The 24,279-nt window shown below is 37.1% G+C and overlaps 1 pseudogene; it reads left to right on the top strand.

The window, feature by feature from the left end:
* The first annotated feature begins 411 nt into the window (after positions 1 to 411).
* On the top strand, positions 412 to 21,059 carry LOC124959266 (olfactory receptor 4C15-like; annotated as a pseudogene).
* Positions 21,060 to 24,279: the final 3,220 nt, after the last annotated feature.

Genomic DNA, 24,279 nt, shown 5'->3' with positions numbered 1-24,279 from the left:
CTGTGTCAACTCTGCACTATTTCTACAGAATTTTGCCCAGAACTTAACAGACATGTGCACACCCCAGGCCAGGTCCCATGCAGGTTCCAGTGCTTCTGAAAGTGAAAGAACTGAGTGCAGAAATACTTAGTTTTTAAACTTTAAAAAACTTCATTTTTAAAACTAGGCTTTTAAGATAACTTCTTTAAATAGTGAAATTCACATTTCTAACTCAGCTCACGGACAAAGACACCCCTTTATTCTGTGCGAGGTTTCCCCTGATCTGCACAAGACCGCGACAAGAGGACCAAGACCGCAAGCCTGCTCTGGCCCAGCCGCAGCATTGGAGTCAGTCCAGAAGCCCGTGGGCACGTGAGAACCGTGCAGCTGTGGGTTGCCACAGTCGTTTCAGAAAGAAGGTGGCTGAGGGTGATGCCGGGACATCCAGGTGCGACTGAAAGCCGCCTGCGCCCATCTTATCCTGGGGCGGTTTTGGGGTGTTTCCTGCAGAGGTGGCGGACAGCAAGCCCCAGGCACCAGAGATGGGGTTATCTGCCCCCGCAGCAGCCAGCTCTCCCCGAACACCTGCTGACCTCCATTCCTACCGTGGTGGTCAGCGGCAGGGGTTCTCTTGCTTTTGACCACCAGCAAGTCACATGAACATTATGGTTTTGACAAATATTAAATTGTCACTTCCCTTTAAACTTTTAGAGGGTGATTCATGTTTGTTTCAATTATATTTTATTTGAAGTGTGTTTTCTGCATGAATCCAGTGTCAGGGAGAAAATATTACATTTATGCTATGAGAACAAACGTTGGCCAAGTAAGCCTCATGCAGAGTATTTTCCAGGTTTTCTAGGCATGAGCATGCGTGGTCCAGCACCACCTGCTGGCCAGTGGCAGGACCGTCCTGATCCCTGAAGGTCAGAGATATTTAGTGCAGCCCAGTTGCCTTTCTCCCAAATTCATTAAGTGTAAAGAAATTTATTTTCCTTTTGGAAGTTATATTTTGGGCAGAGTAGCCTTTGCTGAGTTGCTTCCTGCCTGTGTCTGTTTCTCGTTTTGTGCAAGGGGCCACAGCACACCTCCTGAGTACAGGACAGAGAGAGGCACCCCTGGGGGGAGTCCAGGCCCCAAGACACTCAGAGCTGAAGCAGGGGAGGTGCTGGTCAGTGATGGAATGCCCACAAGTGTCACCAGGACGTGCGTTTTCCCATGGTCTATATTGATAGTAGTGTCAGCGGAATAACTGTGCCGGCTACCAAGAAGAGAAGCTGTATTTCTTACCAGGTGTTAAGTTGTTACACAAATGTGAATTCGTGTTTTGAAAAGAACAAGCCTTACTCAGCCTTGTGCTTGTGGCTGGTAGCTGCAGAGATCGCGGGCTGCTTGGAAGAGCTGTGCAAGTGTATTTTTCTACCCGAGTCTATACTTCTGCAATTTTCTTCTTTAAAAAAAGAAAAGCAACAAAACTATGTTATTATGTATTAAAGTTATTTTGGTTTTAATGTTGGAAAATAATTAGTTTTTTGCCTTTGAGTTAAAAAAATCATTCCAATTTATAAACATATTTGGTGTCATTACCATGTTTTGTTACTCGCAGGTTGTTGCCAATGAGCAGTAAATTTAGTGAGAGTTACGTATTTAATTTTTTCCCAAGCAAAAAACACAGATGACATGCCAGTAGAGTTTTGGGCAAATAAAGTAAATCATCTCTCTCTCTCTCTCCCTCTCTCTCTCTCTCTCTCTTTTTTTCCTCTCCTTAATTTTTCATTCCACTCCCAAAGTACAAGAGTATGTCAGCAGTGTTTCTCATAATGGACATGCAAATGATAATTGTAATTTCATTGATCATCCCTGAAAAAGTACTTCCAATATTACATGGTTAGTCTAAAACCTCACCTGGATAATGTGGGTGTCCTGCAGCAGACCAAGAGTGTGGCGAGGCTCAAACATGCAAGTGTACTTCTCCTCAGCCTTTCCCTTTCTTCATCTCTGCCTGACCTCAAATCAGGTGGACCTTCTTCATGCCCTTTCCCTTCAAAGTCCTCGTATTTTACTTCATTTATCCCTAAGTACCAGCTGAAGAAATATGGATCTGCCAGACTGGCTCCATTGCTTTACATAACTGTGAAGCCAAGATTCGAAATGTAGCTATAAAGTAAAACACTGCTCTGGCTGGATTGCACTGACCAACGCCTGTTCTGTCTGCTGCAGCATATGCTCAAATTCAAACATATTTTTATTATTTTAATGTCCAACATTTCATTGTGGACTCTGAAGTTCTAGACAAGGAGGATATCTACTAATATTCAGCAGGGGGTAAAAAAATACTAAAAGACATCTACCCAAACTTTTTCATTGCCATTTGTTTGTTGAACAACAGTAATTCAAAATTCTCCCCAAAACAATGGTTGCTTTGGCTTTCCATTTTGTTTTCTATGTTGATTACTTTAGGAAAGGTGAAATTCATTCCAATGTTTTCAACTTTTAGGCCATTTATGTTATGCTAATTATAATTTAACCTCCTCTGATCTTTGCAGTTATTCAAAGAGTTTTCAGAAACACATTATGAACATGTATAAAGTGTGAATTTAGAAAAATGTCTTTGAATATCTGAAAGAAGACAATACATTTTGAACAAGATTCTAATTTTAAAAATTATTCAGAAATGACATTTTGTGAAATCATAAGTCAGACATGTTCTTGACTTTCTTTAATGTCTTGAAATGGTTTTATGCACTGTGGCTACCATGGATCATTGCTCACTCTTGCACTGTGGGTATTAATCTCTCCCAAATTAACTTTCTTCTCTGACTCTTAGTAAAATTGTCACTATTTTCCCTTTGGCTCTTAACCCTCGCCTTATTCTCTAATCACTTAAATATTTTCTCACTATCATTTTTCAAATATGCATATAAACTGAAATTCTCTGAGTCTTCCTGGAGATTACATCCATTAGTGTTCTAAACATGCAAAAAGTGGATTCCTCTCTTCTCTGTCTATGGTTTCTTTGATTTATACGGCTCCACCTGGATGGTTGGAGAGCCAGTTTTGTGTGGCATGTGGGGAGGTGTATTTGAAAGTCATTTCATGAGTTTGAAAACTCAGGTTTTCATCCTGGATCTCTGATTGCTCCCTATAAAACTCTATCACTTAGTTTATCATGAGATGTGCACAGTGGTTTTAATATATCATAAAATATTTTATATAACTAATGTTGAAGCAAAAAGAGAGAATGATGACTTAGAGATTATACAATTCAAGAAATATGCACACATTTTAATAGTTGACAACCTTAGCAAGTAAGTTACTTGCCTGGTGCAATCTGGAACAGCTTTTCTGAGGAACTGGTAGTTAACCTGGTGCTTTGTCCACAGTAGAAATGGAGAGTGGAGGTGAGAGCAGAGGAAGGGTTGATGATGTGGGACACGGAGCAATCAGGGAATGTGTTGAGGAGGGACAGCGGTGGTTAGCCTGGAACATGAATGAGCTCAAACACTATGAGAAAAAGTGTAAAGGCAGATGGTATAGTATCGCGTCCCCTGCCCGCAGAGAAACACGAAACCGGATCAGGGCAAGTTCTTTATTTTCTGCAGTCTGCTTCTTCTGGCTGGCCAGCAGCGGCGGGCCGCTCTTGCAAGCGCCTTACATTACATACAACAACCAATCAGCTTATAGATCACGAGGGGAAAGCATGGACAGTAATGGAGCACAATAGTGTGGATATAGCAATCATGCAGTGTCCACGAGGACCCATGGCCAATCACATTAACTTCCTCAAAATACGCCACTTGTTGGCAGAGAGTATTAGTCTGCTGGAGGTACCTGGTTTTGTTCTCAGCACTTCCTTGGCACCTTGCCAGGCGCCATCTTGGCCACGCCGAAGGGCTGGGGGTCTGCAGTACCCCGACAGCTCCCCCTTTTTTATTTATTAAAAGAATGCTGGCTTGGGATCGTGCCTGTCTTAGGCGGAGTGGTCAACCATCGTCCTTACCCGTCATCGGATAACTGCAGAGCATGCTACAGCTCCTGTCTTAGGTCGGTACGCGGTTACCTCCTTCCTTACCCATCGTTGACTACCGATCCAGCATGCTCAGCCAGACTTGAGGAGAGCTGCCAGCCTCTAAGGCCATCATGGCTTGATGGAAAATGATGCGATCTCTGGCATGAACTTGGCGTATACGCATAATAAAGCGTGTGAGGAAGATAATTGCAATGATCATAAACACACACAATGCTCCCATTCCTGCCCATTGCTTTACAAAACTGAAGGAAGAAGATAACCAATTTTGCATTTCAGATATAGGGGCTACATTAACTCTAGTAGAATTAAGGCTAACAATTTGTGATCTAAGAATGGCAGTAAGATTATCAAATTTATAAGACCAATTGGCACGTAGCTGAGTAGATATGATTTTAGACAAATTTGCTGCATAACTAAGATTATGATAAGCTACAGGTGTAATGCACAGTCCCGGCAGATGATAAATACACCCCACGCTTAACTGTTCTTGTAAAAGGTCCATTTGTTCTTGAAGTAAGTCCACACGCTGGTTTACCAAAAGTAGTCCTGCTTTTAGGTGTTGATGCACTGTTTGTTGAGTAGACAAAGCAGTAGCTGTCTGCTGGACCACTTCATTAAGCTTAGTTGCTGACTGTACTGATGTCGTCAAGGCTACAGCTGCTGCGGCGGCTGCTGCTGCTGATGCAACTATGGTGGTAATGACTGCTACGGTGATTCCAAAGTCCCTCTTATTTCTGGAAAGCAATACTGGCAATTCATCATCTGTAACAGAGACTGGGACTGGTAGGAAGGTAGGAACACACATTAAGACTGCCAGCAGGAACCTAGAAGCATTTTAACATTGAGAGATAGCACAAATCTGAAGTACAATTGAGAGAAGCAGTTGTTTTGTTACATAGTTGAACTGTTCCTCCTAAGAGACTAAAAAGAGGTTGTAAGTTACTTTATTCCGTGGAAACACACAAACTGAGTCGCAGCTCCAGTAAAGCACTGGGTCACCCTTATTACCCAGAGTTAAAAAACCCCAAACAAAGAGACAAAGAGAAAGTTTATCTTTAGGGGACCTGAAGGTCTCCTCTATTCCCCCTTTTTGTTTATCATGGATAGAATCTTATACCCATTTGTCTATCCTGCCTCGGTTATCAGTTTGTTTAATCATTTGGTACTGTTGAGTAAGGACCATAGTTTGGATTGTTTAAAGGGAATAATACAGACTTCTCCCGGCAGGGAGAAAGCTGATATTTTGAAAGTCCCGAGAAGTGAGCGCACCCTACATCCCCTATAGGCAGGTAAATTTGGTAATCAATGGGCTCCGGAGATCCTTGACATTTGTAAAGGCAGATGGCTTCATGGCTTCATTTCCTCGAATTGACCCGATTCCCTATTTCTACACTAACTACCTGTCCTTAATTCTGGCTTCATTCTCCGCTTTAGCTAGAGGAACTCCCAACTGCTTTAAGGAAAAGGGGGCGTCGGTCGTTCTGGCTGCTTCGAAGCTGAAAGGGGGCAGTGAGGGGCAAGCAGTTTGGAGTTCCTTTTTTAAAAATCGGGTCAATCGAGGGGTCCGAGGTAGAAGTCTGGTTGGGGAGGAGCAGGTTGTAAAGTCATCTGGGGGTGGGTGCTTCTATGATAGAAGAACAAAAAGACATGAGTACTGAAATGAAATTAGTACAAAGTAAATGTTGCAGCATCTGGAACATGCCACTGAGTATCATGAAAATGACAGAAGTCAATCTTTCACCAGGAGGTGGAAGAACTGAGAAATTGTTCCCATAACTAGACCTAGCAAAGGCTGGAAAGGACAAGGCCTTTATTTGGGAACTTTAACATAGTCCAGGTTATCAGGAATGTAAACACAACATTTAACTCTTAATGTCATAGATATCCCCAAAAATATAGTTAAGCTACTTAAGTCATCTGATTGTGTAAAATATCCCTTTATTGGTATAACCTGTGTTTAGTAGAGAGCTCTATATTTCTGTTACTTAGGGCTAGGTAATCATACGAGCAAACATAGATTAAGTCTACCTGTGTAGCTTAGGAAGATCTGCAGGCCTTAAACTGACTAAAAACTTCTGACTCTGGCAGTTTCTCTTGATTGTTATCAGGCACATTTGCTGAAGAATCTTTCTTTCATTTGTAGCTTCCAGTCTTTATTCTAGTGGACTAACATAAGTGTACATCTTAAGTTACATTTAATTATTATTTCTTTTAAATGCCCAAGAATGGCTTTATTTTGGTTTTTACTGTTTTGCTGGGTGTCCAGGATCCTCTAGTCTCAACAATCTCCTTGATCAGGAGGTTGTGTGACCCAGAGTTGCAGCACTCCTTAGAGAAGTCCTCTTATTCCCTGGGTTCAGGCTGACTGAGGGCAAAAGATCCAAATACTGGCCTATCTTGCCTTCTGTATTTAATTCCAATCTCTAAGTTTGATCTTAATCATCCAGCAAGCCAGTTTTACCAGTCATAGAGTGAGAGTACTGGGCTTTAACTTTAATGTTCATAACTTTACAGTTATTTACCCTTTTATCTAACTGGAGTCTGTATTAGTTCTGGAAGTTACCACTATCTGTTCTATAGGTGATGGCTTATTATCATAAGTTACCTAGGTTGCGTGTTTTTGAAGCAGCTACTTTTGTAAAACTTTAACAGGTAACAGTTTTACAAAATGAAATTAGCAAGAGTAAAAATATATTCTGCTTGTATAATAGCTATCTTGAAATTTGACTGAGAACCACATTATATTTTTTATTTGAGATCATAGTAATTTTACAACAAGAACCAATCTTTTGATTATAACTTTAAATAAGCTGAAGTCTGACTTATTTTGGAGTCACTCTAACATGCAGTAAGGTGGGAGGCAGAGCCTTATCTCAGGTAAGGCGTGACTCTTTATAGATCTTAAGTGTTCTAATTCTGATGTTGATCTTTGCTTCTTCCTTAAATATCATTAAGTAGTTTATATATACTGTTTCCTGAGTCTATACAAACTTTATAATTAACACAATTTAACATTGTATCTAAAACATGAATCAAAGAAAGGCTGAGAGAGCTTTTAACTTTCCTTTTGTGTGTCAAAGTGGCAAAATATTTTTATGTTTCACAAAATTAACCTTTAAACAAGTCAGGCTCTAATGTTTAGAAATACATTTACATTTGAAATTTTTTATCTCAATGTAAAATATAACCAATTTTACATATATCCTATTGATAACAGGTCCTCTAATAGAACACTAAATGATAGAAATTAATCCCCAATGAAATTTACTCTTTATAAGCTTAAAATTACCATTACAGACAAGTTTATCTGGAGAATAGCAGCTTGATAAATTTCCTGCTTTAAAATTTGTATACCTGAAAAATATGAACACATTTAATATACAACTAGAAACCATTTCACAACTACCTTGACACCTTTTTTTACCAAATTTAGTTTTTAAAGAAAAATTTAGACTCTGTAACACAGTACAATACTTTAACAGTTGTTTAACCATAATTGTATACACCCCAATTTTTAAGACTAATTGTTCTAAAGAATAAAACTTAAGAGACACAAAGTTAAGAGTAAATTAGTGTTTCTAAGAAATCCTTGCCATGTTACCATGTCATTTTACCATATAGATTAAACTTTGGCTTATATTAGAACATTAGTATTTTACCTTAGGAAAAACCTTAAATAGCTTTAGCTGTTTTACATACATACAACCAACTTAGTTATACACAGACTTGTTGAAACTGGCCCTTTACTTACACACAGACTTTTTTACCCAGAAACATTTTCTTTTTTTTATCTATTAAATATATTTTTAAACCCGGAACCTTTTATTTTTTCTTTCCTATCTGTTGACCTCTTTTTGTTCACATTCTGATACAACTCTTATGAAATTTTTGAATTTAGATAAATCACTCTATTTTAATAAGATTAAATATTTTGTTGTTTATAGTACTCTTAATTGAAACACAGGTGAAACTTTTGGGACCCGACACAAAGCAAGTTTAAACCCTTTTTATTTACCAACCTATGAAAACACCAATAATGTTTAAGTATGATACCCCATGTAATTTAAGAAGTTAAAAGTACTTGATGTTATTTAACAATTAGCATTTTAACTTTGTAAATTAACCAGACATCTCTACAAACACATTTGAGTAATCCCATACATGTTAACTCCAATTTATTTATTTTATAAAAACCAAGATATCAGACAAGTGTCCTGAACAGGATCCGTTGCCTCTTTCCTGCTGAAGAAAAGTCCTAGAAGCAATTGATATTAGACATTGTTTAACATTAACATTTCATTAGTTTGACCACCTGGAGACTTGTAAGTTATTTTCAAAGATATTTTACTTTTATTAGTTTACCCAATATAAATTGAACCTTTTTAAATCACGTGAATAAAAGTATTTGGATCCATTTTTAAATTTTAATTTTAAGAGCGCTCAGTTTTGACAAAATATGACATTAGACAGCACGACATACAGATAACATAAAATCAAAGGCCTTGTAACTTTATAGGTAAATGTTCATTGCAATGAAACAGATGTTTAAAAACTTCAGTTGAATAAAAAATAGAACTGATCAAAAAGAAAAAAATCATTAACCTAGGTATGTAGGATCAAAATTATGAGCTCAAAAATACAGCATTAAAGAAAAACAAAACAAAGAATCCTAGAAAATAAGTTAGTTAAGTTTAAAACGGACACCCCCTTTTTTTTTTTTTTTTTTCTTTTCTTTAGGTTACCCCTCCTCCTTCCCGCTGAGACTGCTGTAATTTATAATCCATTGTAGGCTTTGACAAGGCCAGGCAGGGGGGAGGGAGGATCACCCAGGACTTTTTAACCCTTTTTTTACCTGGTTGAGAAATCAGATTAGGTTTGAATGCAGAAAATCATGAAACAATTATCTCCCAATACTTGTGGGGACTATGGCTACTATATTATGTTCCCACTCTTTTTGAAGACTGAGAACATGATCGTTCCTCTTTAATTTCTTCTAAGATCTGACTTCCTTCTTCTAAAGGCCCCTTTAAATCCCTAAAAGGGTTTTTTGATTTACCTTGCTGCATCAAACAAGATTATTAACAAGTGACCATATTGCCAGAGTTCCCATTGGCAAAGGCTCGCGTCTCTCCGCGTCACTCAGATCCTCTCCTAGCTGTTCCCACTGAGGAAGATTTAATAATCCCTCGTCTAAAAACCACGGAGAGACTTTCTCTACAGTATCTAGGAACTTGAAGGCCGTGTTTGCCTTCAATGGTGTTCCGTGATTTTTTTAAAAGTTCTCTAAGAGGCCGCTGCATTCTAATCTTAGACAGATCCGTTCCCATGACTACGAGGTAGTTTACTAGTTTAAACACACAAACAAAAGACAGGCGCGCGCACGCACACACGCTCACTCACACACGCACACAGTTTGGTACCACTTGAATCGTCCCTCCCACGGGGAACCTTTTATGATGAATCGTCCCTCCTCTGGGGAACCTCTTATGATGAATTGTCCCTCCGCTGGGGAACCTCCTGTGATGAATTGTCCCTCTGCTGGGGAACCTCCTGTAATGAATTGTCCCTCTGCTGGGGAACCTCCTGTAATGAATTGTCCCTCTGCTGGGGAACCTCCTGTAATGAATTGTCCCTCTGCTGGGGAACCTCCTGTAATGAATTGTCCCTCTGCTGGGGAACCTCCTGTAATGAATTGTCCCTCTGCTGGGGAACCTCCTGTAATGAATTGTCACTGCTCCGCGAACCTCGAGACGTCTCACCTTTTGAACTCTCAAACTAATTTTTCTTGATTTGAAAACTTATGTGAACTTACCCTTATATTTTTTCTCGTTCCGGGTGTTTCGGCACCATCTATCGCGTCCCCTGCCCGCAGAGAAACACGAAACCGGATCAGGGCAAGTTCTTTATTTTCTGCAGTCTGCTTCTTCTGGCTGGCCAGCAGCGGCGGGCCGCTCTTGCAAGCGCCTTACATTACATACAACAACCAATCAGCTTATAGATCACGAGGGGAAAGCATGGACAGTAATGGAGCACAATAGTGTGGATATAGCAATCATGCAGTGTCCACGAGGACCCATGGCCAATCACATTAACTTCCTCAAAATACGCCACTTGTTGGCAGAGAGTATTAGTCTGCTGGAGGTACCTGGTTTTGTTCTCAGCACTTCCTTGGCACCTTGCCAGGCGCCATCTTGGCCACGCCGAAGGGCTGGGGGTCTGCAGTACCCCGACAGTATAGGGAGCTTTGAAAGTCATGGTGAGCATCTCAACCAGAGCATCTGAGAATTGTTCTAATTGTTTATGTTTAGGAATCATTATGTTTTCAAATGCTTTTTTATGTATACGCTCACACACACATTTATTTAGTTTTGGTATGAGGAATTGACCCCAGGGGTGCTTATCCAGTGAGCCTTTTCTCCAGTCTTTTCTTCCTTCCTTCTTATTTTGAGACAGGGCATTTCTATGTTTCTTAGGGCCTCGCTAAGTTCTTGAGACTGGCTTTTAACTTGTGATCCTATACCCTTAGCCTCCTTTGGGTTATAGGCATGCACCACATGCTCAGCTTACTTTTCTTTTTCAAATGATAGAAATAAAGAAAAAAATCAGTAGAGATTGGAAAAAGTGAGGAGAATAGATAATACCTCAATTTTTTGTTGTTTAGAGAAATAAAATAAGCATCTCAATAAAGCCCTGTGAGGATCTACTTAAAGGATCCTAGAATTGGAAACTATCACATTGTAATTTATGACATGTTGGTCTAAATATCTGGTCTTTATGATCTATTGATTTTCATGATAACATCATGTGGGTTTCTACCCAAATGGAGAGTTTTTTTTTTTTCAGCAATTAATTTGTGTGAAAAAATTTTTAAAAGAATGTACAAGTACCAAATACTGTGCAGAAATTTTCTGTTTTGTAACATAAACTAATTCTCTTAAAGCTGTGGGAATATATTTAGTTTTTATATTTACCACAAAGAATATGTCACAGTAAGCTCTTTTGAGTCTTTGATAAGAAACAATTTGGCATTGAGGATCATGTTTGGGATGCCCTGCATGCCAGTCTTTATTTTATGGTGACCACCATTAGTCTGCTTGTATTTTGCATGAATTAGTAAGTGCAGGAAAAAGAAAGATGGTTGTCTTCATGGTCCTCTGGTATCTGAAAAGGATAGGCTCTTTGCTATGGATAATCTCCAAGTCCAATTGTGTGCAATTTAGGTCTTAAAGGAAGATAACATTTGATTAATAAGTCAGACTGATTTTTGCTCTCAGATGACTTGATGAAGACTCTATCACATTTCTCTGCCTCCAAATTTTAACTTCACTAATGAAAAGATATCAAATCATAACCTTGGTTTCATGGACTACAGCTAAGAAGAAAACTTATTTCCAAGTTTTCCTTCCATGACCTTGAAGTTTGACTAACTAGAGTTTTCATCTTGATCTATCTGTCCAAGAAAGCTGTTTTTATTTTTCCTTTTTTCTCGTGTCAATGTTCTGGATGACATGCACTTTTAATTCATTTTCTTTTTTTATATTTAGTAAAGCTATTTGGAGCTGTCATTTGTAACTATTATCATTTTGAAAAAATTGGAAGATCTATGGTACCAACATAACTTATATCACTCATCAAAGGAACTTCATGTTTTAAAATACTTTTGTAGCTATATTATTGGTAAGTGAAAAATTTAAATTAACATTTTTGAACAATAAAATTTACCTCTTATGAAGCCAGTGCTAATAGTCATAATGAGTGTAATTGTTCCAATTGTGCATAGTACACAACCACATCTTCCATATGCTTTGCACATATTGAATTATTTAGCTATTCTAGTGTCACTTAAAGGTAGTTTTCAGAATGATTAATGTTCCAGAGGTGAAGATGAAGGGACTGGTTACAATGTCAGTTCCCTGGTGGGCAGTGTGGTGTGGTTTGACAGGAGGCAGGGTGGCTTCAGACTACAAGCCAATCACTGAGATAACATACTTCTCAATCTGATTTTGTTTGCATGTCTGAGCATCTAGTCGGGAACCTGATTATCTAAATTAAAGTTTGCAAGGTTTTAAATTATCTCTCTTCCTGCTGGTTGCAGTGTGTGGCTGCAGGTCTGTGAACACAGTCAACAAATACCACATTATGGCAGGCAGTGATTAAAGTCTAAGGAGTTCAAGAACTAATATGGTCAGAATGAGTAGTTCTGCCCTTGTATTAAAAACTTCTAGATGTCCAATTTGACAACAAGGAATAAGTTATTGTTCATATATTCTTGCATATTCTGGTCATTATATTTGTATCTGTGATCATTATCAAGAAAGTACATGTTAAGAGAATCCCTGGAGGACATTAATCTTGGATTGTCTTGAGTGTGATGGAAGACAGAGTTTAGGAATGGTAGTAAAGGAACATCAGAGGCATTACTTCAACATAAAGAGGTTTTGCAGAGTAAAAGAAGAGATGATTCCTGGGTGTGATGGAGACATGCCGCCTCAGCAGGAAGAGTCTTCACGTGCTCTGATTTATATTTCCTGTTTGCTCATTGCTCTAAATCTTCATCCATAAATCACGACATATGACACTGTTTCAAGAATTTTAAAAATGCACTCTTTAACCAAATTGTTTTAATAATATCCTGCTGATTATATAAAGAGTGTTCCCTTAAGAATATTTTGCTTGCCCTGCACATCACAGGAGAGGCCCTGATATTACTGACAATAATTTTCTAATGACTTGATAGTCACCCACTCATTCCCCTCATAATCACAAAGCATCTTTTTCACAGAAATTGATTAGACTATTCTACAGTATATGTGGATGTGTGCCTGCATTTGAAAATTGGTCCTGATTTAAAAAAAAAAAAAATTGTGTGAATAAATGGAGAACTGAGTCTGCTCAATCTCAGAACATAATTTATTGCTTATATTTTGCTGTAAAATAAGTCATAAAGAATTCTTTTTTTTCATATAGAATTCTTAAGAAGAAATTTATCAAATTAAATATTTGTCTCTAGAAAACTTTTATAAATTTTAAATTTAATGTTGAAGGTGGAATTTAAAAATAATAAATAAATAAATGGAGGACCAGTAGGTTAGAGGAAGGGAACCAGGGGGAAGGAAGAGGAGTGGGAAAGGGGCAGTAATGGGGATTCAAAATGAGCAAGCTAGATTATGTGCATTTAGGATTATGCCAGAATAAACTCCAGTATTATATCTAATTACAATCCATTACCAAAAATATCAAAAGAAAAAAAGAGTGACAAAATGATTTTAACTATAAAATATTTCATCCATAAACCTAAAATGAGAGGGAAAGAATGGAATACTGGCTGAATCATGGAAGGGTTAATCGCTACCCCATACCTCCTTTTGAGTTTTCCCTGAAGCATTTTTCTTTATGCTGTATTCTCTGACATCTCACAGATCTGCTTTATCATCTTTCAGATTAAAAGAGAAAAAAATCCGTTACTCTTCAGAAACCATGTTTTAGTTTTAAAGTCATGGATTATTCAGATCTGCTTTCAAGAAAAAAAGAAAAATTTAATTAATGTATGTGCTTTATATACTTTTTAAAATTATTTATTAATTTTTAATTTTTTATGGACTACAGTTTGATTCATTGTATACAAATGGGGTACATCATTTCATTTCCATGGTTGCACATGATGTAGATTCATACCATTCGTGTAATCATACATGTACATAGGGTAATGATGTCTGTCTCATTCCACCATTTTTAATACCCATCTCCCTTTCATTTCCTTCTACATAATCCAAAGTTCCTCCATTCTTCTCTCACTCCCCACAGACTCCCCCTCAATTCTTTTCTCTAATAAGCACTCCTTGCTACCTTACTCCACAAACAGTACACATTTTCCTCATGAACTGATGAAGGATTTCTTATCATAGAACTCAGCTCTTATGCTTATTAATATGAGTGCTTTGCCTGAATACTGCATAGAGATACTACATCCCTTCCTCTTGTACACTGTACTCTGTATAACACTGTACTGTATACCACTGTATCTTTATCCATTCTTCTGTTGAAGGGCATCTAGGCTGTATGATTACACAAATGGTGTGACTCTACTTCCTGTACAAACAGAAAAATGAAAGTTGTACCCCACTTGTGTACAATGAATCAACATCAAAGAATATAAAGCACAATATATATTACACAATATTTTACATAAGCTAGCACTACTATGTTGAAAATTTAATGAATGCATAAACATCTAAAAAAAATGTGTTAGTTAATCAGGCTAATGGAAAAATTCCAAACCCGAGGAGACTGAGAAGCAATTCCAAAGGTTCATGGCACCTCAGGGAAACCTCTATAAATTCAAGTCAGAAGTCAAGGCAGAAATGTTTACTTCATTCTTTTTTTCCCTAAGACCATGTTGAGCAGCAGTGGGAACATTCTCCATCTCTACTGCCAGAGATGCTGTTCCTGTATTAGATAAAGAATAGAGTTGGAAAAAAGAGTATCATGCTTTGGTCATTACCAGAATGGTTAAGAACATGATGAATGGTGAGATTTCTAATTCAAACTTTCAAATTTTCAGAGAGGATTTGCAATGGTGATGTAGTGCTTCAAAGTGCAGGTGTTGTGGTCAGGTTCTCATGGTTAATGTCACGCACTGTCCTTTTGCTTAATAACTGTGTACACTTGAGTTAGCCACATAACCTTTCTGGCCCTCAGATTCCTCATCATTGCTGGGGATTGCACCCAGATGATCGGATGTGGCAGTGGATAAAGCAGTGCATGGGGAGCTGAGAAGACAGCACTTGACAGATAAAAGTACCCAAGAGACAGCAGTTGTTACAGAATTAAATCTTTCTCCTAATTTCCTCCCATACTTCCTTTACTTTAGAAACTCCTAAGAAAATAAATTCATACTCAGTTTTGCATCTCTGAGTAAAAACTGAATAACTTAGAAATTTAAGTGAATATTTTTCTACTACTGGCAATAGCATCCTATTTGTTCCTTCTAAATACATTCTCATTTATCCTCTAATAAAACCCCATCCTAATGCTTTAGATGAAAAGGTGAATATTATGAATCTGTATCAAAGTACAGATGTAGGACCACAGAAAATTTAAATACTACTGTGCCATTCATATATACTGATAGAGAATATAAATTTGCTATTGCCACAATCACAAACTAACAAATGACACAGGAAAGGACGGCAAAGATAAGAAAAGGGAACTCATAACTCAGAATGGAAGCTTCTGATTTCACTGTCTGTATAATTTACTAAGTGTGCTTGATGTCACAGATTGTATTAGGCTCCTGCTGCAGAATTGTTCAGGAAAATCCAAGTGACTGATGTGCACAACTGCTTCAGGACTAGTCTTCCTAACTTGGTATCACCCTTGTAATTAGCTAAATTACTAAGACAAGAGAAAAGAAGGAGGTTCAGGTATCTGTTAAGAGGGAAACCAGCAGAGAGAAGGGATATTTTTTTTCACCCACATTAAGTATAAATGTGGAGTCGTCTATGGAAATCAGCACAATACTGAGGAGAGAGGAAAGCACCAGCAATCTGAAAGTATGTATAACTTTTGTATGTATTCACTTAGGAAAGGAAATATGCTTAATTAGACTGGACATGATTAATTAGACAGGACAAGAAATAATACAACTTTAACTAGTGAAGAATAATCTGAGTCAAATATATGGTACCCAACTTCCCAAAGTCACTGTCCAAGGAGGTGACTTGGTGCCCACAAGTCATGATTTGAGGGACTCCTGAGCAATCTCAGGAATAGCAATAGTATATTCAAGAATAAGCTATCAAGGAAGAAGAGACCAAGGAGTTTTTAGGAAAAATATGGAACAGTGTAACCTGCTACCTACATCAGAATATAGACCTAAATTGATACTGAATAATACATGGAGATTAGAGAGGGCTGGGTCCATGGTATGGTCATTTATGGAAAGTTTAAAATTTGTATATAACATCCTGGGTTTTGTCAGCCTGTTAGTTCCACCTTTGCAAATAAATTAATCATAAACCTCACATTTTATTTCTGAAAATTAAGGAAAATTTATGTTGTAGGTTTTGATCTTAATGTTTATTTCCAAACATTCCCATAATAGTAACAAAACACATTTTTCAAATAAAAAGTATACCATTGTTATATGTTACCTTCTTAATTATAAAATTTATAAATGGTCAGTGATTTTTCTTCTGCATTTCTCACTTTTTATAAAATGCTTCATATTTCATGTCCTCATGTTATTAATGTTTTATTGATAATATCATGTGATATTTTGTAACAATTGTATATATGAATATTTAAATCGCTGAATATTTTAGCTATTTTCTATTGTAAATATTAACACTATATAATTTCCAATGAATAATTTCCCCATTTATTTTTATTATTAGAATAAATTTATATGCCTGGGATTCTCGTACAAGCAATATGAGCATGCTTATGATTCTGGAATCATTTGCAAATATATTTTTCTGAAGTATTATATGAATAAATCAATTTTGTTGACATTTTAGAGTAGGAATTATTTTTTTTGGCAGGGGGCAGGCAATACCATGGTTTGAACTTGGGGCACTTAACCACTGAGCAACATACCCAGCCATATTTTATATTTTATTTAGAGACAGGGCCTCACTGAGTTCCTTATTGTCTTGCTTTTGCTAAGGCTGGCTTTGAAATTCATATTCTCCTGCCTCAGCCTCCAGAGTCCACTGGGAGGCTCTGGGAGGAGCCATTTCTTAAAGCATGATTTTCAAAAGGCATTTTATTCTTATGACTGGTTTCACTTTGTTTATGCAGACACTACTTAAAACTTTACTGACTTGAATACTTATATCATTTTTTGATTTATTTTTTCGTGGATCAGAAAGTTTAGTCATATTAGGTCATGAAACTGGGATTGATAATTTTTGGATAAAAAATGAACAAAATTTTCTTTTTGCTTAACTATTCAGAATAATTTTAGATTAACAGAAATAAGATGTTATAGCAGGTTCTAGTATGTTACTCACTTAATTTCCTTTAATACTGTTTTCTTATATTACCATGGGTAAATTTGTCAAGATGAAAAGATACTTGTAAATATTAGAAGACTTTTCCAGGCACATTGGTGCATGCCTGCAATCTCAGTCATTCAGGAAGCTGAGGCAGTGGAATCACTAGTTTGAGGACAGACTCAGGAACTTAGTAAGGTTCTTAAGCAACTTACAGAAATCTGTCTCAAAATAAAAAGGAATGGAGATGTGGCCCAGTGGTTATATGACCCTGGGTTCAATCCCTGGTATCAAATAATAATAAAAATAACAACAACAGTAATAATAATAGCAATAATGCAAGATTTATACTTAAATAATTTTCCACTTACTGTTTTTCCCCACAGTAGGAATCTATACAGAAGAGCACAGTACATTTAAGACAATTACTTTCTAAATAATTTAAAATCATAAAACTTGTGGTCATAAACCATGAGCATACTATACACTTCGTTGTTGCTATTTTATCACTCAGTTTGGCAATTTCTTATTGGATAAAAGAAAGTGTTGGTTGGTTTGGTTTGTATTTTATGAGTATTTAATCTAAAAATGGTATTGCTCTTAGAACACCTCCAGATAAAGACAATGAATAAATAAGAGTTCCTAAATTATTTGATTAACACAGGGACCTTTCTTCCTTTCAACCTTGGCTTTCTTGGTATAGGAAACAGAAATGGAACCAGGTGGGTCTGAGGGCCACAGTAATGCATTCAAGGAATTCTAAAGACATTTAAAGTGTTGTAAATGTAAAAAGTATCATTTCTTCACTGCAAACAACCATCAGAATATTGACATCTGTAAATCAATAAGAGGAAAAGCACCCAGGCCTGTCAAGGTAAGCAAAGGTTGTTATTCTGCCCTGTGTCCTGCTGTGGCAGCTCATTCTCACCCCTCCCCACCATCTGTGCTCCTGACTGCATTGATGTTTCCAGTGGATGGCCTCACTGGACTCTCACAAGAACAGTGCAGATAGCCCTTCCTATTACACTCATTCACAGAGCATAAACTTGAGGCTTTTAGAATCTTTAAGAGCTATAAATAACCTCATCTCAGCCTCAGAAAGATTGGAAGCCAGGTCTGCCTGAGTCTGAAGCAGATGTTCTTCCTCATTCTTCATCTTTCCTTCTTTGGTTCTTGGCTAAGCTACCCCTGCTAAATTACACATTGAACTTCCAGGGTTGTTGTCTGACCCAGTGACTTTGTAATGTTTGCTTATACTTGTTTCCTCGGTGACAGCATGTGAGTGGTAGACAGAGCTCATGGTGCAGACACTCGTGAGGAATAAACTGAAAGCTCAGTGACAATGGCTGCCTTCAGGCTGGCAGAGGACAAATGCTAAGGCACACAGTTGTATATGTTAGTTTTATTAATATTTCAAGTTGTTTCTGTTGGCTCTAAGGATAAGTCATAAAATCAGCTTACTTTTCTTTCTGGAATAAACCAAATGATTGTTTTATTCTCCTATTTTAACAACCAAAATACATACATGTACATATATGTACATATACATATTCACAGACACAAAAACCATTTACACTTCAGTTATGTGCACAGGTGAGGATAAAATCATCTCTTGAAGCTGTATCAACCAGGGCAAATCATTTCAAGAGTTAGGAGTATTTATCTGGAGAATTCATGGAAAAGCTTCCTGTGGGTGAGGCCACCTGATTTTCATGTAAGGATATTTCATAATTTATATTTTTACATTTCCAAATGTGAACATCATTATAATCCTTTGAGATGACTATGTAAGCTTTCAGGAATATTTCTATCTTATAATAAAGTCATATAAATTTGAAACCATATGTTTTGGAGAATTATAGCTTCTCAGATAGGGACACATTGTATATATAATTAACACATAATAAAGTCTCAACTCTAAGTTATAATCACTCACTTCTTTCTTTCCTTACCTTGGCAAGGTAAAGGGTTGTCAATATGAATTTGTAATTGGTTAGACAGTTGCCTCCTAACTCTTCATCATGTGCTCTGGTTGCTTTATCAAGACTCCTCATTCAAACATGAGCAAAGGAATAATATGCTTTAAACTTTAAGATGGACTAAACTATAGAGAATGCATGCTTGCTCTGAACTTCACGCTAGAAAAAGAAAAGTCCTACTCCCTTTTGTTGATCTTCTTGAAAGGAATTGAATTTTGAAGCTAGATAAGCAATGATAAAATTCCAAATCCACCATCTGTGGTTTGCTTCAAATTAACATCTTTAATGACAAATTCCTCTCCAATAAATAAGGATCATAAATCCTCAACCAGGTTGTGGGTCTTGAGCAATTACCTTCCCTGCATTGTTCATTTATTCATTATAAAACAGGAATTATTTTTTATTAACCTTTGTTCACATTTTAAAATGATAAATTGCAAGTAAATTCTCAAAACTTTCTATATATTTATGCATCAAGTACACTACAAGTATACACTTTTTCATATTTCTTTCTGTTCTATAAAGAATGAATTATATTTTTCAAATGACCAATTCTTTGCAAAGATTTAAAGAAAGTTTTGAGGAGAAGTCATAATTTTCAGGAACCACCTCAACTACCTTTTATTTCTTCTTCTAATGGAGGATGAGGCATTCCTCTGGTCAAGCATGGCAGGCCTCTCACCCTGCCTCATCCCATGCCTATGGAAGGTGTGATTAGTAAATAATAGTCTTTCTTGGTTGGCAACTTGAGTGTGGTTTCAGAGGTCTTTCAAAAGTTCAGTGTAGGCAGCTATCACACAATGGTAAAAACTGGGCTTTGAAATAAAAAGTAACTTCTCTACCATGTTGAAAATCTGACTTTCTTACATGTGCAGTAATCTATCTGCACCTCAATTTTGCCTGATCTACAACAACCTTCATTAAATGTCTAATATTATGTACTGAATGATAATAAAAACACTTAAAAGAAGTTCCCATAATGATGCACCAACTAGTTGGTGACTTTGATATTACAAATAGCATGAAGTAATCTTTTTCCAAATTATAGTTTTATATGATCACTGTTTTATCTTCACCTTTTCCTTGAGAATCATGGAAAATCAGAGCAACATAACTGAATTTCCTCTTGGGGCTTTCCAATAATCCAAGATTTTAGATGATGGTATTTGTTGGTTTTTGTTTGTCTACCTTGCAACTTTTGGGGGCAAAAAGCTGATTTCAGTGACCATCCTTTGTAGCCCTGCACTGCTGGGCTTCCCCATGCACTTTTCCTTGGCATTACTGTCCTTTCTAGATGGCTTCTTCTCTGCTATCACACCAAAGATGATCACAGCCTCCCCGTATGAGAAGAATACCATATCTTATAAGGGATTCATGATTCAACTTTTTGCTGAACATGTGTTTGGTGGGGCAGAGGTTATTGTCCTCTTGGCCATAGCCTATGACCATTATGTGGTCATTTGCAAGTCCTTGAACTACTTTTCCATCATGAACTAGAGGCTCTGTGACATTCTGGTTGGGGTGTTCTGGACAGGGGACTTCTTGGATTCCATCATACAGATGCTCTTCACTTTCCAACTGCCCTTCTGTGGGCCTAATGTCATTGATCATTTAATGTGTGACCTGTACCCATTACTGGAGCTGGCTTGCACTGACACTCACATTTTTGGGACTTTTTGGTTGCCAAAAGTGGGTTTACTTGTTTTATAATATTCACCATGTTACTTTTCTCCTGTGGTGTCATCATGTTCTCCCTGAGAAAACATAGTGCTAAAGGGCGGAGGAAACCTCTGTCCACCTGTGGATCTCACATTACAATGGTGATTTTTTTTTCTTTGTTCCACGCATATGTACCTACGCAAGACCTCCATCAGCCTTCCCCTCTGAAAAAATGGTGGCCATATTTTACACCATCCTGACTCCCTTGCTCAATCCTTTGATTTACACTTTGAGGAATAAGGAAGTGAAACATGCCTAAGGAAAGTGTGGAAGAGATTGGTGGTATTATCTGATGAAAAGTACACATTGAACACTGTAAAAAATCAAAGTTATGAGTTAATAAGTAAAAACTGCTTTTGATTAAAAACTTTTTAGGATTTCCTTTGTATAGGAAGGAATATGGTAATATACATTTATAGAAAAACCTTCCTGTGGGAGTCAGAAAATAGTCTTTACTTTCACATCAGGTATCAGATCTGAGATGAAAACTTGATATTTATTATGTAAATTTTAAAAAAAATTGAATTGTAGGCTTCTTTAAGATCTAATAATGAAAGAAAAATAGAGAAATTATCTACTGTTACCTTCCATTTACTCCATTCTTTGCAAAATCTTGGCAGAGGAAAAACAAAAGTATTTTGCCTATTAGTAACTAAAATTTAATCACACGATTTAGTCATGAGATGTTGATGAGAGTGATTTTAGTACCTGTAGAGGAAAAACCAGGACTCAAGATAAGCAGAGAGTAGAGTCTTCACAAACCTCTAGTGTAGAACTTCCTGTGTCAGGTGGCTTCCCCATTCATTGTGGATTTCAGAATTAGAGTCCCTTCTTATATTTCCTGAGAGATAGGATTTGATTGTCTAGTCCAACCTATGGATAGCTCCTCTCATATCAGGCAACCACCCTATGCATACCAATCAGCTATGGGAGAGAGAGTGGGGAAAACCTCCATGTAAGTGTCAGCAATGGGTATTTCTTATCCATGTCAAAGGATCCTGTTGGGACACCACTATACCAGCCATGCTTTACTAAAAGTGCACATGTAAGCCATGACTTTCCCTGCTTGCAGAAGAAATAGTAGCCACAGGCACCAGAAAATAAAAAGTCAATTTAAAATGAGTATCAGATTTCAATTTAGGTAATTTTAATTTTTTTGACTTTGACTTCCAAGTGAAAATAATTCTAGATTATAATTATCAAAAATTGGGATAGTGGGAACATTCCTTAACATTATAAAGGCCATCTACGCTAAGCCCATGGCCAATATCATTCTAAATGGTGAAAAACTGAAAGCATTCCCCCTAAGAACTGGAACAAGGCAGGGATGCCCTCTTTCACCACTTCTATTCAACATCATCCTTGAAACTCTAGCTGGAGCAATTAGACAAACCAAAGATATTAAAGGGTTACAAATTGGAAAAGAAGAACTCAAACTATCCCTGTTCGCTGATGACATGATTATATATTTAGAGGAACCTGGAAATTCCACCAGAAAACTTTTAGAACTCATAAGTGAATTCAGTAAAGTAGCAGGTTACAAGATCAATGCTCATAAATCCAATGCATTTTTATACATAAGTGATGAATCTTCAGAAAGAGAAATTAGGAAAACTACTCCATTCACAATAGCATCGAAAAAAATAAAATACTTGGGAATCAATCTCACAAAAGAGGTGAAAGACCTCTACAATGAGAACTACAGAACACTAAAGAAAGAAATTCAAGAAAACCTTAGAAGATGGAAAGATCTCCCATGTTCCTGGATAGGCAGAATTAATATCGTCAAAATGGCTATACTACCTAAAGTTCTATACAGATTCAATGCAATTCCAATTAAAATCCCAATGATGTACCTCGCAGAAATAGAGCAAGCAATTATGAAATTCATCTGGAAGAATAAAAAACCTAGAATAGCTAAAGCAATCCTCAGTAGCAAGAGCGAAGCAGGGGGTATTGCAATACCAGATCTTCAACTCTACTACAAAGCAATAGTAACAAAAACGGCATGGTATTGGTACCAAAATAGACAGGTAGATCAATGGTACAGAATAGAGGACATGGACACAAACCCAAATAAATACAATTTTCTCATACTAGACAAAGGTTCCAACAATATGCAATGGAGAAAAGATAGCCTCTTCAACAAATGGTGCTGGGAAAACTGGAAAACTATATGCAATAGAATGAAACTAAACCCCTATCTCTCACCCTACACAAAACTCAACTCAAAATGGATCAAGGACCTCGGAATCAGACCAGAGACCCTGCATCTTATAGAAGAAAAAGTAGGTCCAAATCTTCAACTTGTTGGCTCAGGATCAGATTTCCTTAACAGGACTCCCATAGCACAAGAAATAAAAGCAAGAATAAACAACTGGGATAGATTCAAACTAAAAAGCTTTCTCTCAGCAAAGGAAACTATCAGAAATGTGAAGAGAGAGCCTACAGAGTGGGAGAATATCTTTGCCAACCATACCTCAGATAGAGCGCTAATTTCCAGAATCTATAAAGAACTCAAAAAACTCTACACGAAGAATACAAATAATCCAATCAACAAATGGGCTAAGGAAATGAACAGACACTTCACAGAAGAAGATGTACAAGTAATCACCAGATATATGAAAAAATGTTCAACATCCCTAGTAATAAGGGAAATGCAAATCAAAACCACCCTAAGATTTCATCTCACCCCAATTAGAATGGCGATTATCAAGAATACAAGCAACAATAGGTGTTGGCGAGGATGTGGTGAAAAAGGAACACTCATACATTGCTGGTGGGGTTGCAAATTAGTGCAACCACTCTGGAAAGCAGTGTGGAGATTCCTCAGAAAGCTTGGAATGGAAACACCATTTGACCCAGCTATCCCACTCCTTGGCCTATACCCAAAGGACTTAAAATCAGCATACTACAGAGATACAGCCACATCAATGTTCATTGCTGCTCAATTCACCATAGCCAGATTGTGGAACCAACCTAGATGCCCTTCAGTTGATGAATGGATAAAGAAACTGTGGCATATTTATACAATGGAATATTACTCCGCAATGAAGAATGATAAAATTATGGCATTTGTAGGCAAATGGTCGAAATTGGAGAATATCATGCTAAGTGAGATAAGCCAATCTCAAAAAACTAAAGGACAAATGATCTCGCTGATAAGCGGATGAGGACATATAATGGGGGGTGGGAGGGGCTAGCATTAGGTTTAGGGTTAGGTTTAGAGTTAGGCTAAGGAGAGCAGTAAGAATGAAGGAAAGAAGGACTGTGTAGAGGGAAAAGAGGGGTGGGAGGGGTGGGAGGGGTGGGAGGGGTGGGGGGGAGGGGAAAAATATAATAAACATCATTACCCTATGTAAACGTAAAAAAAATAAATAAATAAAAAAAAAATGAATAAAATAAAAAAAAAAAAAAAAAGTTAACAGAGAGAATGTATGTATTCTAATAAAACTTTTCCAAATAAAAAAAAAAAAAAAAAAAAAAAAAAAAGATTCTTCCAGTCCATTTGTAACAAAAAAAGGCATATTGGCAGTATTATTTTTCCCTTAGATGTTTCTCTTAGACACTGGGCTTACTG

The sequence above is a fragment of the Sciurus carolinensis genome, chromosome 11 (genome assembly GCF_902686445.1).
Source record: "Sciurus carolinensis chromosome 11, mSciCar1.2, whole genome shotgun sequence".
Classification (NCBI taxonomy): domain Eukaryota; kingdom Metazoa; phylum Chordata; class Mammalia; order Rodentia; family Sciuridae; genus Sciurus; species Sciurus carolinensis.
Note: the sequence above shows the minus strand (reverse complement) of the source record. Positions and strands in the feature narration are given on the sequence as shown.